The sequence below is a fragment of the Panthera uncia genome, chromosome D2, assembly GCF_023721935.1.
Source record: "Panthera uncia isolate 11264 chromosome D2, Puncia_PCG_1.0, whole genome shotgun sequence".
In the NCBI taxonomy this organism is placed as follows: domain Eukaryota; kingdom Metazoa; phylum Chordata; class Mammalia; order Carnivora; family Felidae; genus Panthera; species Panthera uncia.
Genome location: NC_064818.1, coordinates 58,614,592 through 58,632,711, shown reverse-complemented (window position 1 = coordinate 58,632,711; position 18,120 = coordinate 58,614,592). Strand labels below are relative to the sequence as shown.

Here is an 18,120-nt window from a genome sequence, read left to right as displayed (position 1 = left end):
GTTCAAGTCTTTAGCCCATTTTTTAATATGAATTATTTGTTTTCTTACTGTTGAATTTTTTTTTTAAGTTTATTTATTTATTTTGAGAGAGAGAGAAAGAGAGGGAGAGAGAATCCCAAGCAGGCTCCGCACCATCAACGCAGAGCCTGATACGGGGCTCAAACTCACAAACCCCAAGATCGTGACCTGAGCTGAAATCAAGAGTCAGATGCTTAACCAACTGAACCACCCAGGAGACCCCTTACTGTTGAGTTTAGAAACTTCTTTTTTTTTTTCTTCTAAGTTTTATTTATTTTGAGAGAGAGAAACAGAGGCAGCACCAGTGGGGGAGGGGCAGAGAGAGGGATAGAGAGACTCCCAAGCAGGCTCTGCACCATCAGCACAGAGCTGATGAGGGGCTCAAACTCACGAGCCCCAAGATCAGACGTTTAACCAACTGAGCTACCCAGGAGCCCCCTTACTGTTGAGTTTACAGACTTCTTTATTCATTCTGGACTCAAGTCCTGTATTGGCAATACAGTGATTTACAGATGTTTTCTTTGAGACTGTAGCTTGTCTTTTCAATCTCTTAATGGTATCTCTCATAGAGCAGGCATTTTTAGTTAGTCTGGTGTATTCATTTTTTTCTTTCGTGCATTGTGTTTTTGGTGTCATATCTAAGTACTCTTTGCCTAATCCCAGGCCACAGAGACTTTCCTATGTTTTCTCCTAAAAAATATACAGGTTTCAGCTCTTTGTTTACATCTATGATCTGTTTGAGTTAATTTTTCTACACTGTGTGACGTTTCATTGGAGGTTCTTTTTTGTTGTTGTTGTTGTTATATAGATGTCCAGTTGTTCTAACATCATTTGTTGAAATCAATGCCTTTTTTAGACCAAATTCTCCTTCGGACTGTACCTCTTTAGTCCTGAAAGAGTTACAGAGGATTCACACTTGGGTCCCTCCTCTCTTTCCAGGAATCACCCTTGTCCTCTTGTTCTTATTTCTTTTGGAGTCTTCCTGATTTTGGGTTTATTTTTAATGGCATGTAATGGAACACTTATTATTTGTAAGTTAGTTGATTGAGCATAAAGTATTTCATTATAAAATGGCCATCCATCACAAGAAGGCATGTGGGCTGTAAAAAACATTAACTGTGTGCTCTGGGCTGGTATGCAACTTTACCAGAATAATGCAGCTTTTGTATTGTGTGCAGTTGGGATAAAATAAGAGACAGATAGACAGATATTGTTGGGGAAACAGGTGTTGGCTGAACTCGGGTTCTGTTGCATGTATTCTGAATATGGTTGTTTCCCAACACTTTTAGGATTGCTCCTCCAGATTCAGCTGTCTAAAAGTTTCCCTGGGCACCTTTCAGAGCAAATAACATGACTTCTCAGAGTACTGCTGTTTCCAAAAATGTTCTTGTTCATTCTCCAGCTCACAGACATGTCTTTAGAGACAGCAATGGCAAGCGGTTAGAACACTTGTCCTGGCCCCTATGGGTTACATTTTTGATGCCTTTGTTTTCCCCATCTGTAAAATGGGAAATGTACCTTATCATCAAATTCTTGATGAACCCAATAGTGCAAAGAGTGGCTGAGGCAGAATAAGATTCCTTAGTCTTAGTGTCCTAAGAATTTATGATCTGCTGCTGTAGAAACCATTTTCAGCTGTTAGAAAAAAGTGAATAAATAGGATTCTGGGGGCACCTAGGTGGCTTAGTCAGTTGTTAAGTGTCTGACTCTTGATTTCTGCTCAGGTCATGATCTCCCAGTTTCAAGAGTTTGAGCCCCAAGTCGGGCTCTGTGCTGACCCTGCAGAGCCTGCTTGGGATTCTCTCTATCTCTCCCTCTCTTTCTGCCCTTCCCCTGCTCTCATTCCCTCTGTCTCTCTCAAATTAAAAAAATAAACTTAAAAAAATTTTTTTTTAAATAGGGGCACCTGGGTAGCTCAGTTGGTAAGCATCCGACCTCAGCTCAGGTCATGATCTTGCAGTTCATGGGTTCAAGCTCCACGTTGGGCTCTGTGCTGACAGCTCAGAGCCTGGAGCCTGCTTCGGATTCTGTGTCTCGCTCTCTCTGCCCCTCCCCTGCTCATGCCCTGTCTCTCTCTCTCTCTCTCTCTCAAAAAAAAGGTAAAAATTAAAAAAATAAATAAGCATAAATTTTGAAAAATAGGATTCTGTACACGTAAGGGGCAGGGAAGATTGTTCCCAGGCCTATAACTGATACTCTTTGGGGATTCTCCGAATCTTCTCCAGAAGTTTTGGCTCTTGACCCTTTAGTCTTTTACATATCTGTAGACTTTGCTAATGTTAATTCAGAATTTAGTTCTTTCTCATTTCCTTTTACTGCCTCTTCAGGGCCCCTCTAGGGTCTCCTCTAGGAGACCTGACAGGGTAGTAATTGATAATAAACCTGTAATTGTCTTCTCTTCTTGCTATCGAACACTGGAACTTTTTACTAGAATACGAGAGGAATTAGGATTGAAAAAGTTGCTTCAAGTGTAATGACTGCATAAAGTTGGGGTGAATTGTTCTGTTTTAAAGTATAGTAACACAAGTTTTTTAATTTCTCCTGGGCTTTCAAATTGCCTGCTTAAGTTTGGGCTTGGTCTTGAACAATGTATGCAGAAAATGGCAAGGCAGAGTAAAGGACCAGAGCAGCTCTGGCTTGCCTGTATGTTACCATCTAATTGCTTTCCTTTCAATATGTGCCAATTTCCTCTAGAAGGGTGAAAACTAGTGTTTATAGAGTTGATACACATCAAACTTTGCTCTCAGTAAGACAGATGGATCAGTCTGTCCTTGGGCCTCTGCAATACGTTTGAGGCCAGTCCCTGTGGGCCTCATTTAGCCCTGCCGGCCTTGTTAAAGGGGCCTCACTCTTCCTCTTGGATTAGGAGGGAACCTGGGCAAACCTGATACTTAATTCTTGTGGCGGTACTAAAATCAATAACTAACAGTGTTTAGTCATCAGTTAGGGAGGAGGAAAGTTAGAGAAGAAACTTCAATTCCAGGATATTTGAATTTTAAATTTTTATTTGCCATCCGACTCATGGAGTTAATACATCTAGTAGTAAACCTGTAGCAATAGCATGGTGTAACATTTAAGAATATAATAAGTGTTTAAGAGCATGGACTTTGGAAACCAGAACAGACCTGGCTCTAAATTCTGCCTCTTTCATTTTTTGTGTGATCTTGGGCAAGTCACTTAACCATTTAGAGCCTTGGTTTCTTGATCTGTAAAATAAGAACAGTAATACTGTTTCTCAGGGTTATTGGGAGGATAAAATAATCTATGTATAACAATTAAGCTTAATAATCTGTGTAGCTGTTACTGATGTCTGAGTCAAATTAAGGTTGTTGTCCTGGACAGTGGAGTAGTAGTATTCTTGAAAGGGTGGTAGGTGGCAGCTTCTAGCATCAAGCTAAATTGGCTATTCAGGTTGGATTGGCCATTAAGGGCTAGAATCAGCCTAAAAATGAATACTTCCCAAAGAATTTTTAAAGGATCAAGTATTAGAAATAATTTGCCTTTCTTAGTGTAAATGGTTGGTACCATTATCTTCTAGCTGGCCCATCGACCCACCTTATACCTGGATGTGATAGTGATTAAGCCATCATATTTTGTCTCATAAAGAGTTATAATATCAAAGACAATCTCCCCGCTCTCCCATCCCAAATCTAAAGGTACCTTGAGAAACTAAGCATTTGTTTAAGAAAAGGAAAAAAGAGGATCTACTGTCAAGATCTTAGACAAACGAATTGCTTTCCCCCGGGCTACCTTCTTAACAGACAGTCTGCATTCATGTGCACTTACTCCCAAACTGTACTTTGCTTTTTGTTAAGTTTTAGGGATCTAAAGGAGCCTTAAGGAATTCAGTTAAACTACTGCCACCACCATCTTCCCTAAGAAAACTCTGTGGATGAGAAAACTGTGGCCCAAAGAAGTGAAGTGTTTTACCCAAGGTCACATAGTTAGTGATAGGCCAAGACTGGACATTTCTTTATTTTATTTCTCCTCTTGTAGAGAGCAGTTTGCAAAGCCTTGTCTGGGTTTGACCCTTAAGTCTGGAAGGTAGTACATTTCTCTGAGAGCTGTCCTTTGGTAGTCTTCCTTCAAGTCAGTTCCTGAAGTCAAATCTAAATCCCCACCTGACCATTTGAGGTCTGGAAATAAAGGGATGGCAGGTGTGGCAGATACTCCAGAGGCTTCTGGCTTTACCAAAGTTTAGTTTATTTTATGCTTTGGACCACTACACTTGATGTCCCCCCTAGTGACCACAAAGAGCACAGCTCCTTCCTCCTGAGATTACAGTATCTCAAAAATTCCATTTGTAGATCGTTCCTAATCTTGCTTTGTCTTTTACAAGAAATATTCCTGGGTATAGCATAGTCAGAAAAGTAGAATATGAGGACCTAACACTTTTTCCTAAAATGGAATGTGCAGGCATAAACAGAAAAGCCAAAAACTGAAAAGCTTTTTATGCTCAGATAATTTTGTTCTGTGCCTCTGGATATAGAAGTATCAAGAGGGGTAAATGAACTTCTGTTTATATCATGCTCTGATTTATTAGTCTGTTATACATGATCCACCTTGTGAGTGACGATATTCTGTCTCCAGAAACATGAGCCAATATTTGCAGGATGAAGAGCAAGGATGGGAGCAGGCTGGTGACCCTCTAGAAAGTAAGAAGGGAGAAGTAGGCTCTGAGGGCAAAAGGGTCGAGACAGGCATTTCTGAAGCCAAATGGTGTTGAAATAATATACCACAGGCCTTTTTCCTTGTCAGCGTAATCCAATTGAGAATGCCCAACCGCCCCTGACAAGAGTCACTCAGGAGTGAAGAGCTTCGCTACCAGGGAAAGCAGCTTATGTGTGCATTTTGGCTCAGGAATGTGCCAGCCCAATGCTGGCCAAATGAGAAAAGGCTACTGCAGGCTGGAGAACACCAACCTCCTGAGAGGTTGGTGACGGCTCCCCTGTAGGCTAATAAGAAAGTGTTTCCTTTTGTCTAAGGGCAGCACTTGATGCCACTGTTGAGACCTTTGACATAGATTATCAGAGAGGATGGCAAGCTCTCACATAAAAAGAGAAAACAGTGTCAGGATTCATTCCCTTTTGGACAGGTCACCTCATCATCTGAAAAGACAAGAGACTTGGGGACATCTGTAGACTCTCAAATTGCTATTGGGCCAAACTGAGACTTCTCTGTTTTAATATCATTATATATGGAGTTGAGCTCCCTGCTTACTGCTGTTGAACAGAGTGTGAGCAGAGTACCACCAAGACATCTCTAAAAGGTTTCACTTTGCTTTGTGAAGTGGTTCATGAGCTTCTCCAGAAATAGTTTAATAATTCTTGTTGTAATTGTTCTTATTCAGCACTGACTAGCCAGAAGTAGGTCTCAGATTTGGTTTTAGAAGCAGGTGGCTTAGTCCTAGAAGGATCCCAAGTGTTCTTTCTTCAATAGGGAGTTGAATTTCCCCTCCTTGTAATCATTCCTTTTTTTCCCTTCCCATCTTGGAACATGAACCAGTCACCTTCAGAGTACCCCTCTACCTGATCTGCACTCTCTGTTTACTGGACTGTTTGTGCCTTGAAGTTGACAACTTTCCAGGGCGGGAATTTTGGCTGCTTGGCAGTGGTATCAGATGTCTCCTTGGTTGTGAAATTAATCAGCCTGCTTACTATGAGCAGCATCATGGCACCTTTCCCCTGAAGGACTCAGGCAGCTTTTCTCACTCTTCTGAAGAAGATCTAGACAATTGAATCTCATTCCCAGGGCAGACTGAGCCAGGCGGCAGAACACCAGAAACTTTTCTGTTCTGGCTTCATAGGAAGCAGTGGAGTTGAATAGCTAGGGGCACAGATTTTGGAGTCACATGAACCTGGATTTGATTCCCATTTACACCACTTGCTGGTTGTACAGTCTTAGCTGAAGAGTAGATCACTTCCTAAGTCTCATTTTCATCTTCAAAATGGGGATAATTACGAAGAGAAAAGGTATATAAGGTGCTTAGCACATGGCATGGCACAAGGTAATATAAATAGTACCTGCTATTAATATTGTTATTTTTATCTCTTCTAAAAAGAGGATGAATGTTTCAGTCATTTGTTTAAAAAGGGAAGCCTCTTCCTTTCTATGATAACTGTGCATACCTTGGAAAAAGCTGAAACCCTCAGAAATTAGAAGAGCTATCCCAAATTGCACCCTACGTAAATAATAACTACTAGTTATCTTGGCATCTATCCTTCATTTTTATCCCTTTTAAGCTTTAGTAATCAAAGATAGAAGGCCTGCCTTTGAAGTTTTTGATATTTGCTTAAATCTTAAGAAATAAACTGAACTTACAGTAACTTAGAGTATTAAGAATCCTGGACTGGGGGGCGCCTGGGTGGCTCAGTCGGTTGAGCGTCCGACTTCAGCTCAGGTCATGATCTCACGGTTCGTGAGTTCGAGCCCTGCGTCAGGCTCTGGGCTGATGGCTCAGAGCCTGGAGCCTGCTTCCGATTCTGTGTCTCTCTCTCTCTCTCTCTCTGCCCCTCCCCCATTCATGCTCTGTCTCTCTCTGTCTCAAAAATAAATAAACATTAAAAAAAAAAAATTAAAAAAAAAAAAAGACTCCTGGACTGGGACTCCAGAACTAAAAAACTAGAATAATAATATCTTAGTTATATTCATTACACTTTATTCCATGCATTGTACAACATATTTTACATGTATTACATGAGATAATATGTGTAAATTACCGAGCACAGTGCCTGACACATAGTATATGCTCAATAAATGTTAGCTGCTGTTATTTGTTTTTAAATATAACTTATTTTAATTCTCTAACACCTATTTTAACACCTAATAAAATACAGTCTTTGAAAATTTAGTATCTATCACACAGCCATTAAGTTGCAGAACTAGAATTTGGATCCTGCTCAGAAGTTCATGTTTTTACATAGCGCCCTCAACTTCTAGTCTCGGTTCCAACACTAACTTGCTTTGTAGCCTTGTACAAATTACTTAACCTTTCTAAATCTTAAATCTCTCATTCATAAATTATTTTTAGGGCCTATCTTAGCTGTAATACCTAGGATTTGGAGCATTTTCTAGAAAGGCCAGTTGAAAATTAGGGTTTATTTTTGTAGAGCACTTTTACTCAAAGTATAATCTGTAAACCATTTTAGGTTCACAAACTGCTGCTTGGTACATGGTGGGATGTGTACAGAAATTGAGGGAAAACACTTAGAAACTTTTATAACATCTTGACAGTTTATATATATTGACAATTTTATATATGTTATAATAATAAAATAGAGCTTATATTGTATTATGTCTTTGTTTTTTAAATTTCCTTCTCTAGCAGTTCGTTTTATTATAGTTTATAAAACAATGGATCTGCAATGGATTGATATAAAGGGGGAAAAAATTGGCCCTTAACCACAGACAGTTTGAGAAGTACTGTTTTAGAGGACCATCTGAACATCTTAACAGGATTATGAATTGAAATTCCAGTTTTGTTTTTTTTTAATGTGTTTACTAATGTGTTTACAAAGAGGTACCTCTTAAATCAGAAATGCCTGGGGCACCTGGGTGGCTCAGTCCTTTGGGCGTAGGACTTCGGCTCAGGTCATGATTTCATGGTTCGTGGGTTCAAGCCCCGTGTCGGGCCCTGTGCTGACAGCTTGGAGCCTGGAGCCTGCTTCAGATTCTGTGTCTCCCTCTCTCTCTGCCCCTCACCTGCTCACGCTCTGTCTCTCCTTCAAAAATAAATATAAACTTTTTTTTTTTTAATTTTAAAAAGAAAAAATAATCAGAAATATCTTGGGGCAGCTGGGTGGCTCAGTCAGTTAAGCATCCAGCTCTTAATTTTGGCTCAGGTCATGATCTCGCAGTTTGTGGGTTTGGGCCTATGTCGGGCTCTGTGTTGATGGTGGGGAGCCTGCTTGGGATTCTTTGTCTCTCTTTCTCTGCCCCTCCTCTGCTCATGCTGTACCTCTCTCTAAAAAAAAATAAATAAACATAAAAAAAAAAACAGTGTTTATTAAGAAAGAAAGAAAAAAAAGAAAGAAAGGAAGAAAGGAAGAAAGAAAGAAAAAGGGAAGGAGGGAGGGAGGAAGGAAAGAAGGGAGGGAGGGAGGAAGGGAGGAAGGAAGGAAGGAAGGAAGGAAAGGACCTTACAAGTGGTGCCCTGCTAGAAGCACAATCTCCCACCATCCCCACCTCCCCCCCCTCCACCCCACCAAAAGCTGCAGGGGGTATTCTTGTTAGAATGTCTCTGATGCTCCTAGCAATCAGCAGTTGAACCTAGAGAGCAAAACTGATTCTGCCTAGACCAAACTCTTGGGAAAGTTAATTGTATATATCACGATTCTCTTTTTTTTTGGAGGGGTATGGGAGTGAGGGTGATAATGAAGGTTCCTGGTAGGCTCATTAAAAAGTCTAGCTTTGGGGCACCTGGCTGTGGAGCATGCAGCTCTTGATCTCAGGTTGTGAGTTTGAGTCCCACAATGGGTGTAGATATTACCTAAAAATAAAATCTTAAAAAAAAAAAAAATCCAGCTCTTCTAGTTTTCTATCACTAAGTCTCCATAAGCATTGACTCACACAATAGAAGTGCTAGAATGAATGTATTTTTATTTTTTTTTTTTAAATTTTTTTTTCAACGTTTTTTATTTATTTTTGGGACAGAGAGAGACAGAGCATGAACGGGGGAGGGGCAGAGAGAGAGGGAGACACAGAATCGGAAACAGGCTCCAGGCTCCGAGCCATCAGCCCAGAGCCTGACGCGGGGCTCGAACTCACGGACCGCGAGATCGTGACCTGGCTGAAGTCGGACGCTTAACCGACTGCGCCATCCAGGCGCCCCATAGAATGAATGTATTTTTAGCAGTTATAGATTCCAGCTACCTAATTTGACAGATGAGCTTGGGTGTTGTATGCCTGACTATTGTTAGTAGTGAGACTAATGATCACTTGTCCGTTGACTGGATTATATACTATGTGAGCCACATCCAGAGCCTCCAGAGAGTTCTCTATGGGACTTTGTCCAAGCTTCTATATGGTATCACTCCTGACTGCTCCAGGCCTCTCATGCCATAGTGAGCTCTTTCACCTTATGGAGCAGAAGATTTGCAAATAAAATCTAGCGATATATTAAAAGAATAATATACCAAGGCTAAGTAAGGTTTAATCCTGGGAATGCAAGGATGATTTAACATCTGAAAATCGATTAATCTACCATCTTAACATTCTAAAGAAGAAAAACCACTCATCATATCAATTGATGAAGAGGAGGCTTTTGATAAAATATAATATCCACTCCTGGTAGTGAACATATGACTAACATCATACTTTACAGTGGAACACTGAATGCATTTACCCTAAAATTGGCAACAAAGAAAGATGTTTATTTTCACGCTACTGGAAGTCCCAGCCAGTGCAGTGAGACAAGAAAAGGAAATAAAAAGGCATGTACATTATTAGAAAGGAAGAAATCAAACTCACTATTTACAGATAACATAATTGTCTATGTAGAAAACCCCAAGGAATCTACAACAACAAAATCCTAAAACTAATAAGTGAGTTTAGTAAGGTCCCAGAATATAAGTTCAGCACACAAAAATCAATCATACTTCATCTCTTTGATCTTGGCCACAGAAATGAGATGATGAAGGGGATATCATCGTTTGGAAAGTGTTGCAATAAGACACACATGTTGTGACACTGCTGTGACTCTAAGGCCTACCACCTTCAGAAGTCAACCTGTGGCAGTTACGGCTATCCTGCCAAGCAGAAGAGAAAGTAAAACTGGAGTGCCAAGGCTAAAAGATGAAATACCACTGGGACGGTCTAATGAGGCACTTAAAAATTGTATACTGCAGATTCAGGCATGGATTCCGTGAAAGAATGGCATCTAAGCCCAAGAGGGCAACTTTTGCAGTATCCAGTTCATCTTAAGGATTTCAATGATCAGTCACATAATACATGTTCTGGTTTAAAACAAAACAAAACAAAAAAATCAGTCCCATTTCTAAATACTAAAACATCTGAAAACAAAACACAATATCATTTACAAACATACCAAATAAAAATTAAATTCTTACATATAAATCTAACAACATATATAGAATTTGTATGCTAAAAACTATACTGATGAAAGAAATTAGGAAGATATAAATAAACAGAGACTACCGTGTCCATGAATTGGTAGGCACAACTTAGTAAAGATGTAATTTCTCCCTAAACTGATCTATAGACTCAGTGCAATTCCTGTCAAATTCCCAACAAGATTTGTTTTGTAAATACAGACAAATTTATGTTGAAATGGAAAGGCAAAGGAACCAGAATGCTGAAAGCAGTATTGAAAAATAGTAAAGTTGGAAGGATCACTACCTTATTTTAAGACTTAGAATCAAGTTAATCAAGACAGTGTACTTTCAGAGAGTTAGACACACAGATCAGTGGAACAGAATAGAGAACCTAGAATATACTCACAAAAATAAGGCCAATTAATGATTGACAAAGGTGCAAAGACAATTCAGTGGAGCAAGAATTTCTTTTCAAGAAATGTTGTTGGAACAACTGGACATCCATATGCAAAACAAAATAGAACCTCCATTGAAACATCACACATTGTAGAAAAATTAACGCAAAATAGATCACAGATGTAAAACAAAAAGCATAAACCTGTAGATTTTTTAGAAGAAAACATAGGAAAGTCTCTGTGGCCTGGGATTAGGCAAAGAGTACTTAGATATGACACCAAAAACATAATGCACGAAAGAAAAAAATGGATACACCAGACTAAAAATGCCTGCTCTATGAGAGATACCGTTAAGAGATTGAAAAGACAAGCTACAGTCTCGGAGAAAACATCTGTAAATCACTGTATTGCCAATAAAGGACTTGAGTCCAGAATGAATAAAGAAGTCTGTAAACTCAACAGTAAGGGGGCTCCTGGGTAGCTCAGTTGGTTAAACGTCTGATCTTGGGGCTCGTGAGTTTGAGCCCCTCATCAGCTCTGTGCTGATGGTGCAGAGCCTGCTTGGGAGTCTCTCTATCCCTCTCTCTGCCCCTCCCCCACTGGTGCTGCCTCTGTTTCTCTCTCTCAAAATAGATAAATAAAACTTAGAAGAAAAAAAAAAAGAAGTTTCTAAACTCAACAGTAAGGGGTCTCCTGGGTGGTTCAGTTGGTTAAGCATCTGACTCTTGATTTCAGCTCAGGTCACGATCTTGGGGTTTGTGAGTTTGAGCCCCGTATCAGGCTCTGCGTTGATGGTGCGGAGCCTGCTTGGGATTCTCTCTCCCTCTCTTTCTCTCTCTCTCAAAATAAATAAATAAACTTAAAAAAAAAATTCAACAGTAAGAAAACAAATAATTCATATTAAAAAATGGGCTAAAGACTTGAACACACATGTCCACCAAAAAGGATACGTGGATGGCAAATAACCACATGAAAAAGAGGTTCAGTGTCACTGGCCATTAGGGAAATGCAAATGTAAACCACATGGAGATACCACTACCTACCTACTAGGATGGCTTAAGTAAAAATACTGAAACTACCAGGTACAGGAGAGGATGGGCAGAGACCAGAATTCTCACTGCTGGTGGGAATGCAAAGTCACACAGAGACTGGAAAACAGTTTGGCAGTTTCTTATAAAGCTGAACATACATTTACCCTTTGACCCAGAGATCCCACTCCTGGGTGTTTATCCTAGAGAAATGCAAACCGATGTTCTTCACACAAAAACCTGTATGTGAATGTTTATAGCAGCTGTACTCAAAATCGCCTCAAACTGGAGAAGCCAAATAAATGTCCTTCAACTAGTGAATGGATAGGATAAACAAACTGTGGTACATCCATGCAATGGAATACCACTCAACGTTAAAAAGGGAACAAACTATTGATCTGTGCAACAGTTTAGCTGAATCTCAGACGCATCATGCTGAGTGAAAGAAGCCAGTCTCAGAAGTAACACACTGTATGACTTCATTTTATGACCTTCTTGATAAAACCACAGTGTGGGGGAATACATCCATGGTTGTTGAGAAGGGTTGGGGTGGCAAGGAGGTTGTGACTTAAAGAGATAAGACAGAGTTTTCTGGGGCAATGAAACTCTTTTGAATCCTGATTGTCACAGTGGTTACAGGGATCTACGTGTGTCTTAAAATTCATACAACTATACACTAAAAAAAGTCAATTTTACTATGATAATGAAAAGAAAAATATCTACAGAAAGAATTGTAGTCTATGAATCTCAGCTTACTTCATACGCAGAATGGCAACCACGTGATGCAGCCCAACAGCAGACCCTGCATCCAAGAGTGAGGTCTGAAGATATCCAGATTAGGTGTAAAGGAATGGCCACCTGTGAAGGTGGACCTAAATTCAGAAATGTCCTTTCCCCTCAAGGATTTGTGGAAACACTAGACTAGCATGGGGAGCTTATTTCTTCTCTCCATGGACTCTTCTAACCAATATTAGAAAAGATTTAAAATTGGAACCGATTCTTTCAAATTCTTCAGTTGAAGCAGCCCTGTAATGATAGATTACACTTCTGTCAACTCTGACTCCACTGAACATGGTTAGAGAAACTACAGTTTTGGTATAATACGTCATTTGGCTTTGGATGCCTGCACCCTAGCATTCAATTTCTTGCTTTAACCTTTGAGAATTAGTTTCCCAAGGCCTAAGTAAGATAAAGGCAGTAAAAATATAGAGAAATACTTTACCAGGGAATAATTTATTTCCCATAATATTTGACACACAGGATACTAAATCCTACCTGGCTAAAGGCCCTTGGCAAAATTAACATCACTAAGGGAAGTGCTGACTTCTACTGCACATAGCCTCAAGGAAAAGAGTGGGGGGTTAATAAGCAAGGATAAGGAAGGGCGTTCATCTAGCACACAGACTCACCTATGTTCAAGAAGTACTTGGGACCCTAAAGGCCCCTCTCCTACATAAACATGTACATCTACCTGCTTCAAATATATCAAGTCACAGTATATACACTATTATGTAGTCATGTCCCGCAAAAGTCTCTAATCCAGCATCCATTAGATTAGGTCTGAATTCTGCTGGCCAAGCCCCAGCCTCTCAGGGGGCTGGCATCAAATAGGGAGGCTGGAGTAGGGTTTCAAACACCTGTTTCAACTTTTTAAGTGTCTGATTCAGCCACTGTTCTCTGGCAGCAGGGACCCTGATGATGTGGGTTCTCTTCTCCTGCCAAATCCTTAACTTAAAGAGCCTAGCTCCTCAGGGGAGAAAAAAGATAGACTGGGTGTTACAGCTACTTTGAAAAACTAATTCTTTTAAAGTTAAACACACATCTACTCTATGATTCAGTAACTTCACTCTTAAGTATTTACCCAAGAGAAACTAAAACATACATTCACAAAAATACTTGTATAGGAATGTTTATAGCAGCCTATTCATAATGGACAAAAACTGAAACAATCCAAATGTCCTTTAGTAAGAGAATGGATAAATATTCTGTGGTTTATCCATACAACTGAAAACTACTCAGTAAAACAAAAAACAAACAAACAAAACAAAGATCAAAACAAACAAAAAACTAGTGAGACATGCAATTAGAGGGATGAATTCCAATGTGCTAAGTGAAAAGAAGCTAGATATAAAACAGTATATCCTGTATGATTCCAACTATATTAAATCCAAAAACAAAACTGATCTATGATAATAGGGCACAGAAAGTGGTTTTGTGTGTATGTATGTGTCGGGGGTAATTTAAAGGGGGCATGAGGAAACTTTCTAGGGTAATGTTAATGGTCTTTTTTTTTTTTTTTTTTTGGTATGGTGGTTACAGTGGGTTTATATAAATATCAAAATTTATCAACTAAACACCCAAGATCTGTATATTGTATTGTATATTAATTATACTTCAATTTAAAAAAGGGACAGAGCTGGCAATTTGGGGTAAGCCTCTCCTACTGAGCACTATTTGGAAGAATGAAGATACAGAACAAACTTGGTTCCCAACTCACCATTCTGGGAGCAGAGGCTCAACAGCCAGCTGAGCTGCCACCTCAGTGCCCCTTGGGCAACCTTTGGGGAAAGAAGAGATTTTCAGGTGGTAACTGACATACCCTCAGGGGCCCTGTGCTTCCCGAAGGAGTGTCACTGAAATGTCTTCAACAGAGTTTACTTCCCCATTGCTAAAAGTATAATCAGAGTTCCAATTTAGAAGAAAGTTCACATACAACAAAAGCTATGCCCTTAGTAATTACAACTCAAGTCTTCAAAAAAATTAAATTATAACCAGACTAACAGACAAGTAGGTCAGCACTCTAGTTTCAGAACCACCACTACTGTGTCAAGAGGCCTTGCATAAGACATGGCCTCTAAGCCACAGTGCTCTGTACAATGGACTAGAGGGCTTCTACATTTCAATTTTAACTCTATCAAGGTATGATTTTATAACTCTTCTAAGTTCATGCAGCCTTCAGGATCAGATGGGATTCTCAGCATTGTTACATAGACTCATCCTTTCACCTTAATGAGGATCTCCAGAGAGATTCTGTGTTATCATGTGAAATGATGTCTCCTTTCTAACACACTTAAGAGTTAAACTCAGAGAGAAAAGCAACAAATCTATGATGTGAGAAGCTGCTTAAACAGCAAACCCAAAGTGGGCATAGGATAAAAGAAGAGTAAATATCCTCAAAATCCAGTAGGAAGATTGGAGAAAAAATAAACAAACAAATGTATGTTGAGTGCCTACTATGTGCAAGGTATGCAATGTACTAGTGGGCACCTTGCACACATTTCATAAGTCCTCACAAGAACCCTATTAGAAAGTTTTTATCTCCATTTTACAGATTAAAAAATAGGAAGTTCAAATAGGTCAAGTAACTGCCCAAGACCACCCAATGGTACAGATGGGATCTGAACCCAGGTCTATCCAACTCCAAAGTTTATGCTTTTTTCCACAACCATCTGGCAGGAAGTAAGCTGGAGACCCTAGATCTTCAAGGGGGCCTGTAAATCCTAGCATTTTCTCCTTGCAAATAGCTCATTTCATCTATCTTGGGTAGCCCTTGACACTACACAGAAAAAAGGGTTAAACCTACAGTTAAGAAGAGGAAATTCCCTGGAAAATTGAAACACATGCTGTGGCTCTGACTAAATTTCACACCCGTTCTGTTGAGCAACATCCATAGTGTGTGAGAAAAGATTCCTCCCCCCACCCACCCCCCTACCCATACCCCTATCTTTTATGCATTCCATCACCTGCTGCCTTCCTTCAGACCAAGCTAAGGGGGAGGAAGGGAGGAGGACTATACATCTTTGCTTGGTGCATATTTAAGCCCAAGTTAGTAAACCCAGGGTGGGAAGAAGTACTATGTGAAAAAAAAAAGAAAAGGAATAACATTTTATTTTATTTCTACTTGAACCAGCATAGGAGAGAGCTCTTGTGACAAGCCATGATGAGAGAAAGGGTTAGACTGGTGCTGGGGAGGAAAGGGGGAGGCTGTCCTTCCTGGAGAGTAGGCAGATTCGGAGAACAAGTACAATTTACACCTGTCCCCTTGTCTGGCATTCCATGATCAAGTGAACTCTGTATTTCTGTCCATGAGAGTTATGCCTCACCAAAGAGAACAAATGGGAAGGTGGAAACATTTTTGTTTTTCCTCTGCTACCCTGTTCAACCAGGTCCCTCCTTACAATAATAAATATAGTTATTTGGTACTGGAAGTTGACTAGACAAAAGATGGCTGTGGGAACCTAAGAGTTTAGAGTAGCTACTTGGTCTAAAAGAGGGAATTAATAAAGAAGGTAGGAACAAATTCCATTATGATAATTAGTCTGCAAAAACAGTCCCATACAGGGGTGCCTGAGTGCTCAGTTGGTTGAGCATCCGACTCGGTTTTGGTTCAGGTCATGATCTCATAGTTTCGTGGGTTCAAGCCCTACATCGGGCTCTGTGCTGCCAGCACAGGGTCTGCTTGGGATTTCAGTCTCCCTCTCTCTCTTCCCCTCCCCTACTTGCACTGTCTCTGTCTCTCTCAAATTAAACAAATAAACTTAAAAAAACAACAACAGTCCCATACCAACCCCTCACATGCCAATCCTCCAATCACGAAGTAGAACTGGGGCACCTGGGAGGCTCAGTCAGTTAAGCATCTGACTTCAGATCAGGTCATGTTCTCGTAGTTCATGGGTTTAAGCCCTGCACTGGGTTCTCTACTGTCAGTGCAGAGCCTGCTTTGGATTTTCTTTTCTTTTCTTTAATGTTTATTTATTTTTGACAGAGAGAGAGAGAGACAGAGCATGAGCGGGGGAGGGGCAGAGAGAGAGGGAGACACAGAATCCGAAGCAGGCTCCAGGCTCTGAGCTGTCAGCACAGAGCCCAACGCGGGGCTCGAACCCACAGACCATGAGATCATGAACTGAGCTGAAGTCGGATGCTCAACTGACTGGTAGCCACCCAGGCGCCCCTGCTTTGGATTTTCTATCTCCCCCTCTCTCTGGCCCTCTCCCGCTCGCATGTAGGCTCTTCCTCTCTCTCCCCAAAATAAATAAACATTTTTTAAAAAGGTGGCAATAAAGATATTAAGGGGGAAATAAAAAGAGGTAGAGCTTATGTCTGCTCCCCTTGAATCTGTTCTGTGAGTGCTTTGACAGATACAGTGTAGACAAAATGACAATCTGAAACTTCCACATCTAGGCACTAAAATGGCCACACCCAGGCACTAAAATGGCCTTGAAGCTTCCATTTCTTCCATTTTGGAGATCTGAACTGTCATGTACAAAGTATAAGCTACCCTGTGGGAGAGGTCATGAGGAAAAGCCCTGGAGACTGAAGCATCACGTCAAAAGAAGCCACATGGTGCCAGACATCCAAGCAACAGCCACAGCTGACTTTAACCACAGAAGATACTCCGAGTGAGACTATTAGAAGAACTGTCCAGCTGAGCCCTAGTCGACCCATGGAATTTTGAGATACAATAAAATGGTTGTTATTTTAAGCCACAAAGGTTTGGAGTGGTTTGTTATACAGCAATAGATAACTGAAACAGCTGGCTTTTGTTAAAAATGAAGCTAGTAGTTCTTTTGTCCTGGCTGGGCAAGTAACATAAACTCTATTGCAGGAATACAGGAAAACCTATCCAATTTTAGTTAAAATAAAAGGAATTTATAATGGGGGCAGGGGAAGAGTCCCATTCCCATTAGCAACTGAAAATAATACCTAAGAATAAACTTAAGAAATTTATGGGACAAAATGGGGGAAATTTTACTAGAGTCACAAAAGAAGTCTTGAACAAATGAAGAAGCCATAGCATGTTCCTGGTTTGGAAAGCCAAATATATTATAAAGATGCCAATTCTCTTCATATTAAGTTATGTTTTTGAATCAAATCAAATCAAATGGGAGTTTTTAAAAGAACTTAAATGACTTGGTATATGAAAGAACAACCAGACGAGGATAGCCAGAATATTTTTTAAAATAACTAATGACAGGGGCGCCTGGATGGCTCAGTCAGTTAGGCATCCAACTCTTGATTTTCAGCTCAGGTCATGATCTCATGGTTCATGGGTTCGAGCCCCACATTGGCTCCGTACTGACAGTGAGGAGCCTGCTTGGTATTCTCTCTCCTTCTCCTCTCTCTCTGACTCTCCCTGCTCATGTTCTCCCTCTCAAAAATAAATAAACTTGGGGCACCTGGGTGGCTCAGTCGGTTGAGTGGCCGACTTCGGCTCAGGTCATGATCTCGCAGTTGACGAGTTCGAGCCCCGCGTCAGGCTCTGTGCTGATAGCTCAGAGCCTGGAGCCTGCTTCCAATTCTGTGTCTGCCTCTCCCCTGCTCATGCTCTGTCTCTCTCTGTCTCAAAAATAAAGACAAACATTAAAAAATAATTTTTTTAGTAAATAAATAAACTTAAAAAAAGAAAAGCAAAATAACTAATGACAAAATTTGTAATATCATTTAAAAATGTATAATAAAGGGGCGCCTGGGTGGCTCAGTCGGTTAAGCGGCCGACTTCAGCTCAGGTCACGATCTCGCGGTCCGTGAGTTCGAGCCCCGCGTCGGGCTCTGGGCTGATGGCTCAGAGCCTGGAGCCTGCTTCCGATTCTGTGTCTCCCTCTCTCTCTGCCCCTCCCCCGTTCATGC

The 18,120-nt window shown here is 40.5% G+C and overlaps 1 protein-coding gene and 1 pseudogene across 11 annotated transcripts in view; one reads left to right on the top strand and one right to left on the bottom strand.

Annotated features, from left to right (window-relative positions):
• The window catches only part of GBF1 (golgi brefeldin A resistant guanine nucleotide exchange factor 1), a 119,364-nt gene that overhangs the window by 36,035 nt on the left and 65,209 nt on the right, over positions 1-18,120 (bottom strand). The gene's annotated exons all lie outside the window — the stretch shown is intronic.
• Positions 8,858-10,605, top strand: LOC125932907 (60S ribosomal protein L37-like; annotated as a pseudogene).